Source organism: Bison bison, unplaced genomic scaffold, assembly GCF_000754665.1.
Source record: "Bison bison bison isolate TAMUID 2011002044 unplaced genomic scaffold, Bison_UMD1.0 scf7180017864290, whole genome shotgun sequence".
In the NCBI taxonomy this organism is placed as follows: Eukaryota; Metazoa; Chordata; class Mammalia; order Artiodactyla; family Bovidae; genus Bison; species Bison bison.
In genome coordinates, this window is record NW_011494862.1 from 174860 (window position 1) to 190863 (window position 16004).

The 16004-nt window shown below is 44.7% G+C and overlaps 1 pseudogene; it reads right to left on the minus strand.

Annotated features, from left to right (window-relative positions):
* The window catches only part of LOC104996171, a 19950-nt pseudogene extending 4946 nt beyond the window's left edge, over positions 1-15004 (minus strand).
* Positions 15005-16004: the final 1000 nt, after the last annotated feature.

Consider the following 16004-nt stretch of genomic DNA (forward strand, 5'->3'; position numbering starts at 1 on the left):
GGTAAAGAATCTGCCTGCAATGCAGGAGACCCAGGTTCCATCCCTGGGTCAGAAGTTCCCCTGGAGAAGGAAATGGCAACCCACTCCGAGTATTCTTGCCTGGAGAATTCCATGGACAGAGGAGCTTGGCAGTCTACAGTCCACGGGGTCTCAAAGAGTAGGACACGACTGAGCAACCACCATACACCAGGTATCAGAAATAGAAATAATTTTAGGCATTTAGCACAACTCTTCATTTCTCCAGAATCTGAGCACCTGCCGTGATGAGGAGTCGTCTGCTCTCCAGCTCAGTGGTTGCTTACCTTCTGCCTGAACACTTCTGGGGACAGAGGTGCCAGAGTTTCTCCTCTCTTTGGTTGGCTTATTACAAAGCTCTCCTTTATGTTATGCCTGCAGTTTCTTCCCCTTAGTTCGAGTTGTCTCTATTGGGGTCAAATCTGTTGCTTCTTTTTTACCCTCTGGCATGTCTACTATCACTGCAGTAGACAATTCCTCTCAAAGTACAATCAGCTCTCGTCGCAGACCCTGCTCCCTCTCCTTTCACTGGCAAATACTTGGATTTCACCTTGGAGCGCTGTGGACCACACAAGTTTCTCTCCAGGTAGAAAACTGTTGTCCCAGGAGAAAAAGCACACACGCATGAACAGAAAACTGGAGAGAAAAGAGCCCTGGAGGAAAGTGAAGGCCAACTACAAATGGAAAAACCCAGCAAAGGGGTCATGGGAAAATAGCCAAAGTAGAGACCTACTTCCAGTCCCCCAGTGACCTTCTTCCCTTGATTTCTAGAACATGTGATGATATACCCAAAGCTGTGTCATATCTCATCATATCAGAGGCCCATGGAGTTAAAATAAATGGGAAAAAAACCTTTCAAGCTAGTCTGAAAAAATAGATCATTTGAACATATTGACTATTTAACCCCTCATTTAAATCTCCTAGGCGGAGTATCTCTGTGAAGACTGCAGGTAAGATTCTGCCTAATAGAGATATAACCCTTTGTTCCAGCCAACATAGAGTCAGTAAGTTTTTGATAGAAAAAGTTAACTTTTAAATACTTCAATGACAAAGAGAAAAGGGAAACAGGAGCAGCTCTAGAAAATATAAGAGATTAAAAAACCTTGGGGGAGACATGGATTGGGGTTAGAAGATGCAAATCATGATATATAAGATGAGGACTTCCCAGGTGGCTCAGTGGTAAAGAATCTGCCTGCCAATGCAGGAGATGCAGATTCAATCCTTGGGTTGGGAAGATCCTCTGGAGGAGGAAATGACAACCCACTCCAGTATTCCTGCCTGGGAAAATTCCATGGACAGAGGAGTCTGGTGGGCTACAGTCTATGAGGTCATAAAGAGTCGGACACGACTGAGTAGACAGACATATATATAACTGAATCTCTTTGCTGCACAGCAGAAATTAACACAACACTGTATATCAACTATACTTCAATTTTTAAGAAGAGATTCAAAAAGCTTAACCAAATGAGACCAAAAAAGGCAAAAAAAGGGACAATGTACCTAAACACTTGGTCTGATAAGACCCTCACTCATGACACATGTGCACCCATCCATGCACACAAATCTCTGCTCTCTTCGGAATGTCCACGGTAAATCTCAGTTTGTATAAAAGTGAAGACCTCCCTGGGATCTAAATAAACCTCAGGAAGTGGACTGTGTTTCCTATTTTAGCCAAAGTTACTCCTGTATTGTCTGAGCCCTCCACAAACAGTGATAATTAGAGAGTATTCAGAAGTTGGAAAGTAAGAAGAAAGTGATCTACACACAATAAGGAAATGCCTGTCACTCTCATATCTTTCTCTGAGACCAGGTGGCTGAGGACCCTCCGAGCCTTCAAGGATATGGTTTAAAGAAAGACTTAACTCAAGAACTGCAATCCTCACTCACAAGAATCAGATAAAAGCTACTTTCAGGTTGCTATAGGACTCTGATTCATTACTTATTTGAATTCTAGGTGCTCTGATGAAAGGTCATTTTAAAAGCATGTCTGCATTAACCTTTAAGAGGTTTTTGTCTGGGCATCCTGGATCATCCTGGTATTTAAATCCTGGGTTTAACAGGTGATGGGGACTGAAAGGTTTACCAGCCACTACAGTCAGGCACAGCCACGCACACGAAGCCATTCATCAAGGCCACCTTCTCTTCAGATGTCCCACTTTCAGGATCACAGAATTTACCATACTAAATGTTAAGGCCAGCAACAACCCATTTCCCTTCCCCAAAGAGGGGCATGCAAGAACCCACAGAAATAGTCTGGACACACAGGCCCTGCTCATCTGCGAAAATAATTACAGTCACGGTCTTTGGCTCCAGTTCCCACCCTTGGAACATGCATTATAACCTAACTCCTAAATCGAACTAGATTCTGCTCCAGTTTAGCATCCTTCCCAACTGCCTCAGTCAAACTGGTGCAGCCCCTGGATGGAGTACTAAGTACAGCTGCAGCTCAGAAGAACGAGAGCACCACAGGAGGGAAGGAGGGAGGGAAGGAGGGAGGGAGGGCAGAAGCAGAAACTAGACAAAATCAGAAACACATTTTAGAATGGTGGGCTTGGGGGGAGAGGGGAAATACATTAACAAAATGTCCCAGTAATTTCATGGCAGAGCTAGAAGAGAGCACTTAGAGCTATCCCAGCACTCTCCAACAGAAAGCATTCCCTGGATGCACAGACGTTCACAACACTGACAAGCCTCAGGTGGCAGTTCTGGCTCGAACATGTGGTCACAATGTCACAGCATGAGAAGAACACAACAGAATGCCCAAGAGGCATCTAGGCGGCAGAGAGCAAAACAAAAGGCTGAACTCCCCTCCACAGAACCCCATTAAAAGACAAAGTGTATCTATTACAAAGTCACATTTTCCATTTTTCTGCTTTATAAAATCAGCAATGCTGGAGGGTAGGAATGAGTGCAAAAGTGTTGGAGCATGAGGCTCACGGATATCCCTTAGTGAGCAAAGGGAAGGACTGACTGGAGAACTCCCACCCATTTTAAACACACAGATGTCCAGTTTGGGGCTGTGGATGCTAGGTCACTTGCAGTCTTATTCTACATTGAAATAATGTCTTTCTGAAACCACACAGAGAGTGCAGGCGCCCACAGAGTTCCTCCACAACCGTGAACTAGTCCCCTAGCAAAGCCAGGATGAGATTCTGCCAGCAACAGGATGCCATACCCTTCCATAACAAAATAATTCACTTGCCACCATTTTTATCTGCATCATCCTCCAGATACAACTCCTTCTTTGAGAAAGTTACTGTGGCCTGTCAGATTCCAGGGAGCTACCATGCTGCTGTAAAACCTTCAGGACTGCTCTATACAGGCAAAGGCATTGATACTCTGTTCAGAGCCTTGTGAGTGGGTGGGATGGCCAGGGATCCTCCTGGAGTACCAGAAAGCGGAGCTGGGCCGCAAGGGATGTTCTCAGATCTAGGACAACAGCCTTCCTCTTGCTGATGCTCTGACTTCTGCCCCATTCTGATGTTTCCTCCTCATCATGTTTCCATGTGCTGTTTTCTTCTTTCCGATTGTGATCCCCACTGTCATCACCTTCCAAAGCCTTGAACGTGTTCACTTTCTTGCAGCTGTCATTACCACGGCCTCACAGTGAGGCCATCACTTTTACATGATATTACTTTTACATGGTGATACTCAAGGTCACATCGTGGGTATGTGAACTGTGGAGCAGGGCCCTGTGCTCCTTCAATGTTCTGTTGTTGTCATTTTGAAATTCCTAATAATTTTCTGAGTAAGGGAGTCCACTCATGTAACCAGTCCTGAAAATGTTTCAAGAGCTTCATGTGAAACCTCTCCATTTAGCCATTCTTTTTAAATTTTGTTTATTTATTTTTGGCTGTGCTGGGTCTTCACTGCTGCGTGTGGGCTTCTCACTGCAGTGGCTGCTCCCGTTGCTGAGCACAGGCTCTCGGCGTGCAGGTTCAGTAGTTGTGGCACATGGGCTTAGTTGCCCCGGAAGTAGGTGCAGTCTTCCCAGACCAGGACTGAACCCACGTTCCCTGCATTAGCACGTGGAATTTTAACCACTGGACCACCAGAGAAGTCTGGGCCTTCTTTTAAGAGAACTCAATTTGGGGTCTTTCAGCCATCCTAGTTGTTGTTCTCAGGCTTTTGTCCCCAGAACACACCACAGACTCTGAAAGTGAAAGTTGCTCAGCTGTGTCTGACTCTTGGGAACCCCATGGACTGTAGACCACTGTGACCCGCCAGGCTCCTCTGTCCATGGAGTTCTCCAGGCAAGAATACAGGAGAGGGTTGCCATTCTCTTCTCCAGGGGATCATCCCAACCCAGGGATCGAACTCAGGTCTCCCACATTGCAGGCAGATTCTTTACCATCTGAGCCACCAGGGAAGGCCAACCACAGACTCTGCATATGACTCAGTTAGTGAGGAATATAGGGATACCTCAAAGACCTTTGTTATAAACAAGATCGTATGCCTATTTGCAGTAACAGCAGTTTCTGTTTACTATGTCACTGGCATTATGTTAAGGACATTATATGTGTTATGTAATCCTCACACCAACTTTCTAGTTAAGAGACAGATTTATCCCTAGTTTGCAGATAAGAAAACTGTGGCTTAGAGAGGTGACATAACTTGCTGAAGACCATACAGTTATAGGAGGCAGAGAACTCAAACCCAGGTCTGACAGACCCTTTTATAGTAACTCTACTAGGGCATTTCCCAAGTTCTTGGAGACATTCATCACTTGGGAGGCTACAGGCAGCACACATGGAGCTAGTAACTAATTCTGATCATATTTTGATCTATGGTGACTCAGCGGGGAACGTCTCTTTGGATGCTTGCAAGCTATTCCCACATGGCCATTTCCTTTTCCAAGTTCATGGCTTTCATTAGGCTCTTTCCACTAAGCTTAGCCTCTATATTAGTTTCCAACTGCTGCTGTAACAAATTATCACAAATTCAGTGGGCTTAAAACAATACAAATATATTGAATTGGCCAAAAAATTTCGTTCTGGTTATTTTTATTTTTTCATAAGATGGTAAGTTATCCTACAGTTCTGGAGCTCAGAAGTCTTCAGGGCCTTCCAGGGCTAAGATGAAGGTGCTGGCAGAGATGCGTTCATTCTGGGGGCTCAAGGGGAGAATCCTTCCTTGCTTCTCCCATCTTCGGGTGGCTGCCTGCGTTCCTTGGCTTGTGGCCATATTACCCCAGTCTCTGCTTCTGTTGTCCTGTCTTCTGCTCTGACTGTGACTGTTCTGCCTCCCTCTTATAAGAACCCTGTGATTACACTGGTCACCTGGATAATGCACAATAATCTCCTGACTTTTAAGTCAGCAGGAGAGTAACCTTAACCCCATCTGCAATTTTTAATTCTCCTTTGCCATGTACCATATTCACAGCTTCCAGAAATTCAGACATGGACATTTTTGAGGGTCCATTAGTACGTCTACCACAGACTTCCAACACACACACACACCTACCTAGTTCCTCTTGTAAACTGGACTCCAAGGTCTTCCCCTTCCTATGGATCCTGTCCACCTTCCTAGGCATTCTGGTTCTTCTATGTTCAGTCAATAAACATTTACCAAGCACGTAATACAGACAAGGCATTTTGCTCAGGGCAGGGGAGACCAAGAAAAAAAGATATTGTTGCTGCCTGAAAGGTGCTCATTTTAGTGAAGCTGACTGGAAAATCATGAAACAAAATGTGGCAATTACAGGGATAAAAAAGAAGCATGGGGTGAAGGGGCACTCAGGACTTGGGGTCTGGGGTGGACAGAGATATGTAAAGATACATCTTATGATTCCTATTCTTATCAAGATTCACAAAATGAAATAACAGTAGGTAGGATTCATCATGAAAAATGAGGATGTGTAATCTGGTCTCAGGCATCATGTCAGTGCCCGGCGATTCCAGGCAGGGCTGGGCTGTCCAGAAGCTGAGAGGCGCAGGAGCACACAGATCTCCCTCTGTGCTTCTGAAGGCCTCGCTTCAGCCTGGGGTCAGTGGCGGCCAGCAGGAATTACTCACTACCAAGGTGAGCGGGACCTCTTCCCAGTGGAACAAGCTTCTTACAGTCTTCAAGTGGGATGGGCTCATCCCAGGGTGGGTGATGCTCTCATTTCCTCAGGCTCTGCCTGATCTAAGCAAAGGTCTTATTTTGGGAAAGTTGAAATGGGGGAAAAAAAAATGTTAAATATACAGAGATGTAGTTCAGCTCCCCTCTGCATCTCAAATGTGGAGTCAAAAGAGCAAGAACTTGTAAGTTTTCAAGGATTTATGTTAGTTTTAGATACTGTTTCAAAGCCCAGGACCCTGGATGTGCCTGGACTGACCTTTGTTCTTACTTGATGGCCACTTTGTAACTGTTACCATAAGAAACTGGAAGTTATCGTGGGAGTCTGTAGTTCCCGCCCACAGACATTTCACAGGAAGCTGCTGGCTTTGTTTCCAGCTCTATACTGAACTCTGCTGTCCCCTTTCAGAAACACAAACAAGTGTGTGTTTGTTTTCATTTTCCTGTTTAACCTGCACAGTCATGGCAAACCGAGGTCTCTCAGTTTTTTAAAAAATAACATACACACAGGGAAATTTCCTTTCTAGTGGCACGTAGCTTAAATGCTACTTAGATGAAACTGAGTTCATGTAAAATCAAGAGACTTTGTGAAATTGCTAGTATTTGTATCGGGCTTCACAGTTGGCCAGAGGTGTACTTGGCCATTGAATTTTGCTCCTTATAAACCCTGTGAAACCCTGTCCCCGATGGGGTCCCGTTAAGCCTTAAGGACCTTTCAAATCCAGAGTCCCTTCTGAGCAGATGACTAAACAGGGACTTTTTATGTTTTACTCTGTTGAATAAAATACATTTGCCCATCATCTACAAACTGTACCCTCTGCTGAGTCCCACACCCGAGAACACAGCCATTGGCTCACCCTGAATGCCTCCAGTGACGTGGGCGTCACCTCACAAGGCATCTCTGCTTGTTTCTGACGGATGGCACACAGACATTGACAGATTCCCCTAGGATGTCCACAAGAGGGCCTGGAGGGGTTTGGTGTGGGCCTGGTTCAGGTTCTTTATATTGAAAATGGCCAACCAGCCATTTAGATCTTCCGGATAACATGAACGACAGGGGTCACACAGAAAAGGTGGTCCTTCTGCCCAAGACCTGCTCTTTATCCCCATCACGGATGGACTGAGTCAGCAGGAAGTGGCACACACTGTAACTTCAGCTACAGATTTTAATTAAACACACACACACACAATCTAAGTGAATTTTCAAAAAATTAATTAAACTTAAGTTTGAAAAATTCTTAATGTATGGACTTTAGGTGATAAATAAAAACAAAAATCTGTATCATGATTTGGATGAATCTCCAGGGGATTATCAGATCAGATCAGATCAGATCAGTCGCTCAGTCATGTCTGACTCTGCGACCCCATGAATCGCAGCACGCCAGGCCTCTTTGTAGAAAAAAGCCAATTCCAAAAAGTTACATACAATACGAATCTAATCATAGAAAGTATCCAAAATGACAACATTTTAGAAGGGAAGCTAGGTTAGAGATAGGACAGGGTGTGGGTGGGTGGTCAGCAGGCTTTGACTCTGAGCTGGGTGGTGTGGAGACCACTGTCTCTGCCCACTGGTCAAGGGCAGAGTGAGCTTCAGGTCAGATGATCTTCACTGAGCCAACCCACAGAAAAGCCTTGACTTCCAGGGCAATTTCTCAGTTTACTGTACACCCTAAAGACACCAAGTGAAGCTGTAAGTTTTTCAAATGGGGAGTATGACATTAAAACACAGGTACTTGCTTGGGGAAAAAGAACATTTGTGGCAGCTTAGGGCTGCAGACTCAACTGGATTCCCAAGTGACAGCAAAGACTGATGATCACCTGTAAAGCATCGCATCTGTTCTGTGGGAAGTCACCCAAGAAGGCTTGGGAAGTGAAGCCTGAGAAAGAGCAGGCCCTGCTTGGTCTAGTGAAGCTTGGTCTGAGCCGGTGACTGTTCACAGTTAGTGGGTCAATGGCAAGGGCAGAGATGGACAAGACAGAGTGAGAGAGTAGTGAAAAGAGAAGGAGCAACGGCGTGCAAGGGCAAGGTTTGCAGCTTGATCAGTGTTCGGCCTCTGCCCGAAAGATTGTGAGGCTCTGAGCCAGGCTGAGTCTCTCTGAATTTGATTCCTATTTGTAAAACAGAACATTGAGCCCCTACCTAGCCTTTGTTACCAGGTTGGTGGGAAGAACAAATGGAATAATGTAAGTAAAAAGCATTTTATGAACACTTGGATTCTCTGCAAAGATCAGTCATGAGATCTGGCAAGATTCTTACTAGTGGCCCCTAAATTTCTGGACCTATGATTTGGCAAGTAAATTAATTCAATCCGAAGGCTGCTGGGTCCATGGGCCTGAAGTGAGCATCACTTAAGTGATCAGGTCTTGACAGCAGCGGCTGCACTAACTATGGATTTCTGTATGGGGTAACATCATTGGAGGAGGAAGCATGACAGGCCACATCTAAGCTGAACTCTAACAACTTCAGCTGGCTCCTCACTTTGCTGCTAGGGCTGATCCTTGGCCCAAAGACAGGATCAGCCTATGTCTTGGCTGATGACTTAGGCTTCAGCCTTTAATAGTGAGTGAAAGCTCATCTAATTTGTAAGGCTTTTTCCCTCAATTCCCACTTAAGTAATTTGGTAAGTCAGTAAGTCTCGAAATGCTGGCCAGGAAAGGGGAGCTCATCAGAGAGGATGGCAGTCTACTGAGAGACCCTCTGGGAGGGAGGCAGTTAGGGCTCACTTGAAAATCTTCTCTGAGAAGTGGCAGAGTGTGGCAGAAAGCATGTTGGCTCAGAGCTCAGGGAGCTGTATGAATAACCAAGCTTTATCCTGAGTCTGTTTGCTCCCCAGTCAAATGGTAGCAACAAGCTCTCCCTTGGTGGTCCAATGGTTAAGAATTGCTTTGCAATGCAAGTGTGCGGATTCAATCTCTTCTGAGGGACCTAGGATCCCACATGTCAGAGTAACTAAGCCCGAGCAGCCACAACTGCATGCTGCAACAAAGACACGATGCAGCTAAATTTAAAAATATATTTGTTTACAAACAGTAGTAACAACAGTCCTCACAGAATTGTCCTAAGGACTGAAAGAAAGAAACAGATCTGGAACAGCTGGCAGAGAGTAGGAACACAATAATTTAGATCTTTTCCTTTTTCAAAAGACAGGAAGAAGATATCACAAGCCCTTTAAAATATCTTCCTGCGCATGTTTTTCAGAGAGAAAGAAACTAGGAACCTTGGTTAGCTAAGCCTACTCTCTTTGTAGCTCCTGGAAATGTATCTTATCGAGTTTGGGATTTGGTTCAGACAGATTCCTATTCATGCTCTGCTAATTAATGGAGCTAATGTGATCACAAGCTATGTGAGCCTAAGGATGTTAATCTCCCCTAATCTCTGTCAAGCGCAACACAGAGTTTCATAATACCTATGACCATGGCTGTTTTGAAAGTTAAATAGGAAGTATCTGCAAAGTGACTAGCACCGTGTCTTCTTGTTGTTGCTGTTTAGTCATTGAGTTGCGTCTGGCTCTTTTGCAACCCCATGGACTGTGTAACTCACCAGGCTTCTCTGTCTGTGGGATTTTCCAGGTAAGAATATTAGAGTGGGCTGTCATTTCCTTCTCCATGGGATCTTCCCGACCCAGGGATGGAACCCGAGTCTCCTCGATGGCAGGCGGTTTCGCTACCAGTGAGCCACTAGGGAAGCCCAGAACAGTGTCTTATGCACAGTCAAATGCAACGAATAGTTGTTCTTATTATAACTGTCTTAGGTGTGGCAGAAGTGTCAGAGAAACGGTGGAGAGAGTATCGACAGACATCACAATTACTTTTCATAATCACCAATAAAATTCTTAGTCCCATCTGTGCAATGCTTTCTTCCCACTTGAGTTCAACAATAGTTCATATTCAAAGACTTCAGGGATGTGAATGAGTCAACCGGGTGATGCGGCTGCCAGAAAACACCAGACGTCATCCCGACACCTCACGTGGAGCACTGGAGAACACGATTCAGTTGGGTCTGAACAAAGCCAGAGAGCATGCCAAAGGGAGCAAGTGCAATGGGGAAATGGCTAGAAGGATGCTCTGAGAAAGGTCTGAGAAACTGGGACAAGAGAAACCTAAGGCGGAGTACAAGTAAACTACTATCTGAATGGCATGGCTGATGTGTGAAATGATGATTTCATTTATTCTGTCATTCCCTGGAAAGCAGAATGCAGACCAATGGGGAGAAATTACCTGGAGGTTCACTTCAGCTCAGTACAAAGACTTTGCTGACAATGCGGCCATCCAATGACAATACATCTGTCCATCAATGGAACAGGTTGTCCTGTGAAGGAGGACCGGAGTCCACAAACTGGTGTCTTGGAGGGGAGAGCTAGGGAGGCTGGCCAGGACATCTCCCAGGCCCTTCCCAACTCTGAAATTCTATCTCATGAGAAGCCCACAACGGCTTCAACAGCAGCCATCTTGTGTTAGCGAGCATTCATCAAAGGACAAAGCTTGTCCTCCACTCTTTTATAAAACTTGGGGGCACAATAGGGTACAAGAAAAGGATGTCTGATTTACTTTAACAGTAGCTATAGTTACTACTGCAAATGTATCTATTTAACAAACACACACCGCTTATCTGCTCTAAGGAGGGTACTGGAAGCCAATCCGACCTCCTCTTTTGTGTGTTACAATTTTCATTCCATCAATGTAGCGGAGATAGGAAGCTACTACCACTAACATTTAAAAACTGATTTTGAAGTAAAAAGGAATAACTGCTTCCAATTTAAGCACATCATTTAATATCACAAAACCCAGTTTGTGATGACAGTGATATTTACCTCTAAGGGCTGTTCATGAAACAGGTATTTGAGCACTACATACTATATATACAGTATATACCAAGCCTGGTTCTACTAGCTGGGGACTTCTATCATTGAGCTCAAGAGACACACCGCCTGCATGGAAATTACATCCTAGTGGGGGAGAAGTAGCAATAAGTAAAGAAAGTTGAAGTATGCTAGTGAGCAGACTATGCAAAAGCAGTACATGAAAATAAGCCAGGAATTCCCTGTGGTCTAGTGGTTAGGACTCCATGCTTCCCCTGGGGCCTGGGTTTGATCTCTGGTTGGGGTATTAAGATCCTGCAAACCTTGCAGCCCACAAAAATGTTATTAAAAAAAAAACTATGCACCAATATAAAAGAGATTTTAAAAAACATTTCTTTTTATTTTAAAATTTAAAAAACAAAAGAAAGCAGACATAGGGATACGGAGAAGGAGGTGGTTTCTGTTAAAGGATTAAGAGAATGAGGGTAAAAATTACTGCATGGACAGGTGATGCAGAAAGTCTTTAATCAATGTTAGCTTTTTATTACCATGGGGGCTTCTGAATTCTCAGGACTCAGAATTACATGTGCATCATTCCACTCCTGAATTATTGAATAGGTAATGTGTATTCAAAATCAAAACCAAAAGGTCCCAACAGTGTTTACAGGTAGAAGAAAGGAATCAATGAAAATATTATGACTTTGGGGTTCTAGCACTGCCTCACTTGTACAAGGATGCTGATATGAATCTGCAGTAAATATAAGGATGCAGAAGCTGAGGCTTGAACAAGTTAACTCAGGTAAGTGACCACATTTTTCTAAGCCTTAGTTCCCCTGCCCCCGCCCCCATTTGACCAGGGCTGTTGGAACAGTTAGCATGTAAACACTAACTGAATACATATGCAGAACATAATACATATGTAGAATACTGGGCACACAGCAGGTACAGTTAGCTTACATTATTACCACTGTCCAAACTCATTTGAATTTTCAGAGATTTTCAGTGTGTTCACAATGAAAAAAACAAAGCATGTTCCTCAGGAGGGAACATTCCACAATCGTGTGTTGCGAGGAGTTGGACGAAGGTCACTTGTTATGAGCACAAACCAGGGAAACATAAGGAAGTGTTCAACTGATTAAATGCTCAGTACAGGGCTCAGCCTTGCTAACTCCTTGGCTCAGTCTTCAGGATTCCAGAAGATGCAAACAAAGACACACTGATTCACTCAAAACAGTTCTTCGTACAAATCTGAGCATGTAGCCAAAAATCAGTCCATCAGGATTTATGAAGTGTGCTCCCTCCACAGAGCCTGCAAGTCGAGGAGATCCACAAGCTCCCTTTAATCGGCCCTCTCTTCCCAGAGACCGCTGCAGCACCGTCCTTCTGCTGTTACCACTCTGATGGAGAGTCTTGGGAAATGAGAATTTAATTTGTTCTGTGCTGAACTTTTTCTCATGGGGCAACTTTACAAGGAACGAGCTCTCTCTGCTTTCCCAGAGGGGAAAAGCGTCCCCATCAGTCCCACTTCCTCAAGTTCTGAAATAAATGAAAGCTTTGGGGTATTAATTGACAACAGGGCCTTTTCTGCTAGTCACCCCAAGATAAGGGCAGCTGTTTCTAGAATCGAAGTCCCTCGTTAACTGTAGATATCACAGTAACCCGCCTCTCTGCTGTTAGGCTCTCTGTGTCCAGCAATCCGCCCCTTCCAGAGCTAACTATGACCACCTGGCACTTCAAAATGACTACAGATGCCTCAAGGGACAAAGCTTGTTGGCTTGGCTGGGTCTAAGTCAGTGCTTCTCAAACTATCCATGGTGGAGAACCACGTTTGACCTTATTTCTAATCCATCGTGGACTAATACTTTCATAAAACACAATGAAAATGAATTGCTAGAAAATTGTTTATTAAAGACATAAAATGCAAGCCAATGCTTTTATTACTAGAGTAATCAGACCTAAAGTTACTCTGTCAAATTGCTATAAAAATTTTAAATGTTAACTCACCATTTCTGTATCTGGTCTAGTCACTGTTCAACCATGAACATTTACTTGAAACAAAACACAATACCAACCAACCCCTTTTCCCTACGAAATAAGATGATGTATTTAACACAGTGGTTGGCACATAGTAATTGCTCACTGAATATTAGCTATTACTTTCGCTATTCTCTCTAGGCTGGTGAGAAGAAGGGGAAACATTACCCAAGAGACTGAGATGCACATTCGAATTCCTCCTCTTTTCCTACTGACCCTGGACAAGTGTCTTCACCATTATGGGCTTTAGTTCCCAAAATTTGCAATACATAGTGAGATAATCTAGAATCTCACATCTTGACCAACAACTTATGAACTGAACTGAAACCCAGACAGAAAAAAAAATTGGGGTCCCAGTACACACTCATAAGGGCTTCCCAGGTGGCTCAGTGGTAAAGAATCTGCCTGCCAATGCAGGAGACTCAGGCTCAATCCCTGGTCCAAGAAGATCCCATAGAGAAGGAAACAGCAACTCACTCCAATATTCTTGCCTGGAAACTCCATGGACAGAGAAGCCTGGTGGGCTACTGTCCATGGGGTCGCAGAGTCAGACACGACTTAGTGACGGAACAACACCCTCCACACTCACAAACATACACTGAAGCAGGCAACGGCAAGGTTTCATGGAGTAATATTACTTTACCACAAGCTATGCACTGCTATTTTCTATTGTTTTATATTTATTGATTTTAAATAATTTTTAAAGATTATTTTAAAAATCTTTATTGAATTTGTTACAACATTGTTTGTTATGTGCTTTTTGGCCTCGAGGCATGTGGGACCTTAGCTCTCTGACCAGGAATCAAACTTGTATCCGCTGCACTGGAAGGCAAAGTATTAACCACTGAACAACTAGGGAAGTCCCTCGTTTTATTTTTTAAATGCTGGTCAACACACATTTCTCCAGTACTCTTGCCTGGAAAATCCCATGGACCAAGGAGCCTGGTTGGCTGCAGTCCATGGGGTCTCGAAGAGTCAGACATGACTGAGCGACTTCACTTTCACTTTCATGCATTGGAGAAGGAAATGGCAACCCACTCCAGTGTTCTTGCCTGGAGACTCCCAGGGACAGGGGAGCCTGGTGGGCTGCTGTCTATGGGGTCGCACAGAGTCAGACACGACTGAAGCAACTTAGCAGCAGCAGCATCAACACACATTTAATCGATTTCAAACCCACGGTGTTTGAAAAATGGTGGAGTAAATGAGCTCCTGGGTTCCTATCCTCAACAGTACACTGATTGGGCTAACAACTAGGAAGAAGGTCCCTGTCAGTCTATGACTTGGTCTATAGGTAGGATGAGTACGCTTAAAGGCAGGTGCATCTGCAAGTTCTTGTTTTTTAAGCCAGCTGGTTCTGCACTGAGATATTCTTAGTCAATCTATCAGGCACAAAGAAGAACGATCAAAGATGTGGACTCATACCACTGGGTAATTACTTAACATACTGGTAACACGGAGTTAACTTCCATCTACCCTCATGCTCGGCACCTTCAGGCAAATGTGCTAGGAGGTGGGTTACTGGGAAATGTCCTTACTGGATTCTGCTTTTTGGAGAAGAGAGAGGAGACAGTAGTGGGAGCTAACAGGCTGTTGGAAGTGTTAGGACTGAACTAATATTCCCAACTCCTTCAACATGGTATAAGTGGCAGTGAGGGGGCTTATTAGGGAAAGAAATATCAACACGCAAACTTCTATCTAAAGGGGCACTTTATAGCCCTTTCATCCTTTTAATGAATAATTTTAACTATTTTGATTTTCAAATCAGTGAACATGAAACTTTTATGTCCAGTTATCTTCCACTTTTGTGCTCTGAAAACCTCCCCCTTCCTTGTGAGTAGTAAGGGCCTCAAATTAACCTCTTACCAAGTTGAGCCACCAAGCATTTCATTTTGATGAGGATTTCAATAATCAGTACAAAGCTCTGTACCTTCTCCAGCTAAGGGGAGGCCTAAAGCTCCAGGGCGTGGGCTGGAAGAGTCAGCCCACTACCTTCCCATGCCCCGGCCTCACCTCGTCTCCTTGAGCTTCCTTTCTTGGTTGGTTCCTTTCATGACTCCTGACAGTGAACCTGAGAGCAGGTTCTGCTCAAATGACATCTTTCCAATAAGCTCTGCATCAAATGGGGCTCAGAAGTTTCAGAAAGGGTTCCCACATGGACCACCCCACCTTGCTGGGGGTGGGTTTTCTGACTGGCCAGAGGCTTATCCTTTGGGATACCATCCACAGCCTGGTTCACTCCTGGGACCCACTCATAGGATGTGGGGGTGGCTCTCCTGCAGGGCACTAGCCAGAAAACGTAAGTCCCAAGCTGCCTTCTTTATTTTGGTTGCGCTGGATTTTCACTACGGTGTGAGGGCCTTCTCTAGTTGCAGCATGCAGGTTTCTCTAGTTATGGTGCTCAGGGTCAGTTGCCCTACAGATGTGGGATCCTAGTTCCCTGACAAGGGACTGAAACCCACATCCCTTGCATTGAAAGGCAGATTCTTAACCCCTGGATCACCAGAGGTCTTCCCAGCCACAACAGACTCACGTGCACTGATCATGGAGTCCAAGAAATTCACACCCTTGTGCCATCCAGTTTGCATCTCTCCTTTCCTCCTCCTCCCCCCACCCCTTCTCTCAGCTTTGCAGAGTCTGGGTGTGGGGAGCTCTTTATGGCACAGCTGGTGGCTCACCAACTTTCAGACAAAAGATGAGCTCCAAGGGCAACTCTGCTCTGAATGAGGCTCTCTCCCGCTCCTGGTCCTCTGTTTACAGGGATGGGTGTGAGCGATCAGGGCCATCTGAGAGCCGCTTCTGTCAAATGGCACCTTAAAGTTTCACAGAAAAATGCTTGTCACAGAGCTGCAGTTCTCTGTTCACAGAAAAGTGGGGATTTTAAACACCTTTTTAACTGTGGACTCTTCTCACTCACTCTTAGAAAACAGGAAGGACCCCACTTGGCAAATCATACCACGTTAGGTTTCTACTGAGTCACATAGCAGGTTCTGGGCCAGGCACTGTGAACACAGCAATAGATACAGCCATGGTCCCTGCCCTCAAGGAACTCACAATCTAATGACATGTTACACACACACACACATACCCCACACGTGC